We start from the raw sequence: 2937 nt of genomic DNA, 5'->3' as shown, positions 1-2937 counted from the left end.
ATCTCATGAAAGGAAATACACATTTGATCTTGCCAAGGTACAGTTTTGTTTCAATATAACCATTTTTTAATAAAAAATTCTTATAAAGTGCAAGCCCGTTTCAAGAAATCCTTGTAATGACGACTCGTTTTCTCTTAAAGATTTTTATGCATGATAGGGACTTGATTACACAATTTTTAAACTATAAGACTTCGTTGAAAACTAGAGACTTGACTGTATAGTATTTTTGCTCATTCAGTCCTATGAGGTTGTGATTCTTTTCAGTCTTGACCATTTCCTTTCTTTTTTTTTTTTTCCTTTCTTCCCAGTTACTTTTAATTTTTTTTCAGTGGAGTCATTATCAGTTTGTACCATTTATTTGTGTACACAATTCTTTGTAATTTTGCTGTAATCAACTCTAAATTTTGATGTGCATAAATTATGAAATGTTGCAGTTGTAGCTTGAATGAAAAAAAAAATTGATAGTGCGTGGAAATTGTTTGGTGCTGTAAATGCAAATTGGATAAGCTTTTTATTCTTTTTTTGTTTCTTATTTTTTATTTGGATGGGTCCAAGTGTTATGTCTAAGGCTTGATTTGGTAAAATTTTTTGAAAAAGTGTTTTTCATTTAAAAGCATAAATTTTTTATTTTGTATTTAGTATATAAGAAAGATTATGTATTTGTACTTACAAATTTTAAAAGATAAAAATATTTTTAAAAGCATTTAAGATAAAATTTTTCAAAAATAATTTTACATATTAAAATTAAAAAATCTAATATAATCTTATACATTAATTAATATCTAAACATAATTTTATATTAATGTATATTATAGTATTTTTAAATTTTAAAAGTTATTATACTAAATGCTATTATTACTTGTATTTATTGAATGTTAGTTTTAATTTAATTTATTAAGTATAAATGTTATAATTTTTAAAATATTATCTTTTAAAAGTTAATTTCTATAAATTATTTAAAAAAAGTAAAAAATTTACTAAACAAAGCTTAACTTCTTCACCTTTCTTGCTAAAAAAATATTATTTATATTTTTATCAAATTCGTAAAAATAATGTCTTTTGGTTTAAATTTAATGAAAATAAATATATAAAAGTGCTTTAGTATTTTATTATACACGTATATTTAATACGTGATGTTATATTTGTAAAAATAATATGAATAGTTATTTAAGATATAAAATAATTTATATTTTCTGTATATTAAAATTAAATGCTTTTTATCTTTTAAAATGATTTTTTTAGTGTATCAAACATAAATTTTTGTTAGTTTAGTCAACATTTCTTTTTCTTTTAGAAAAGTAATTGAGAAGTCAATTCAAACAGATTATTCTAGTAACAAAGAGAAAAGAATAAATACTTAAATTAATCCCCAAAAGATTACTCGATCTCTAAATTGGTCCACAAAAAATAAAATTAATCAGAATTGTTCCCAAAAGATTTAAAAATAATCACGTTAATTCTTTTTGTCTATTATTTGACAAAGGATGTTAACATTTGCTTACCTGACCTTTAGTGTCACATGTCAATAAAAGCTTTAAAGGCGTCGTTTTCTTTGGTCACCCTTTTCAACCCTTTTTCATTACGGTCTATTCCATCTTTCTTCTCAAAATAGAACATCTCTCTAATCCAATCCTTCGTCTTTGGTTCTCACCTCTAGCAGAAAATGATGTTTAGCTTTGTGACGTTTATTGATCCACAAACTATTAAAACCATTTTAGACAAAGGGAATCCCCATTATGTTTGTGGGTCTTGAGTGCTTGTTAAACCTTACCAAAAAAAGTCAAAGGTTATTGAAAGGTACTTCCTTCGGTTAATTTATATTTTCAGCTTGGAATTGAAGGCTTAAACTCTGGATTTAAGCTTGAAATGTGGGTACAATTGCACCTGACATTAGAAAGGATTCTTGTTATAATTTGATTGTTTCTTGGTATAATTATATCAATATCTGATTATCTTAAGGTTAATTTAGAAAAATTTATATATGATAATAATATAGGAAGATGTTCAGGTATGGCAGTTTAGGGAGCGGAATGTGATGTTCCATCAATTTGAACCACACAGATATATTATAAATAAATTTGAGGGGTTAAGATTGTGGAAAGTTATTTTGAGTATACACCAAAAGCAGGACTGCTCAATGGTATGCAACGGGTAGAGTAGTTGAGAAGTCCACAGACACAGATAATCTCACTTGTGTTCCCTTACAATTAAAGGCTGGGATGTGAAGGCATTAGCTATTAGCCTAGGCATTTTGTTGGTTAGCCGAGCCGAATTATATTTGGGCCAAGTGTGTGTGATGCAGGTCAGGTCCCATAAATGGGTCAAGGCATGTTTGAGAAGTTTGGACTGCTAAAAAATCTGGCAATGATGATAAAAATTAAAATTTATGGTAATGAGATTATTGCAGATGATAGTGTTGCGATTTAAAATTTGATAATAACTAAATTAAAAAAATAATATTGGAGAAGTTAAAATAATACATTTTTTCTCAGTGAATGGAATAATAAAATTTTATTGACAAAAAAAATAGTAAGTTGTTTTTGGCTATGAAAGAAAGTTAGGAGGGGCAAACACAAATTTGACATTAATTTGGATTTAGAACTACATGATAAGAAATTTGTTTTATCATTTATGCACTGGTTGTTGCAAAAAAAATATTTAAAAATAGAAATTGAAAAGAAAATATACATACATATGCATTAATGTATGTATAAATTTATCTAATTATAGATTTTTTAGACTATGTCATAAGAGACGTGAATTTATTTATTTATTTTTTTGTCCTTGCTAGAAGTTTTCATAAATTTGTAAAAAATATGAGTGAGTTGTCGAAATTTGCGGTATTATGGATTAGTTTATTTCAATTTAATGAACGAAGATTAGTTTATTTCAATTATGGATTAGTTTATTTCTCCTTCTTATTTTTCAGTTTCTTTC

The sequence above is a fragment of the Arachis hypogaea genome, chromosome 15, assembly GCF_003086295.3.
Source record: "Arachis hypogaea cultivar Tifrunner chromosome 15, arahy.Tifrunner.gnm2.J5K5, whole genome shotgun sequence".
Classification (NCBI taxonomy): Eukaryota; Viridiplantae; Streptophyta; class Magnoliopsida; order Fabales; family Fabaceae; genus Arachis; species Arachis hypogaea.
Note: the sequence above shows the minus strand (reverse complement) of the source record.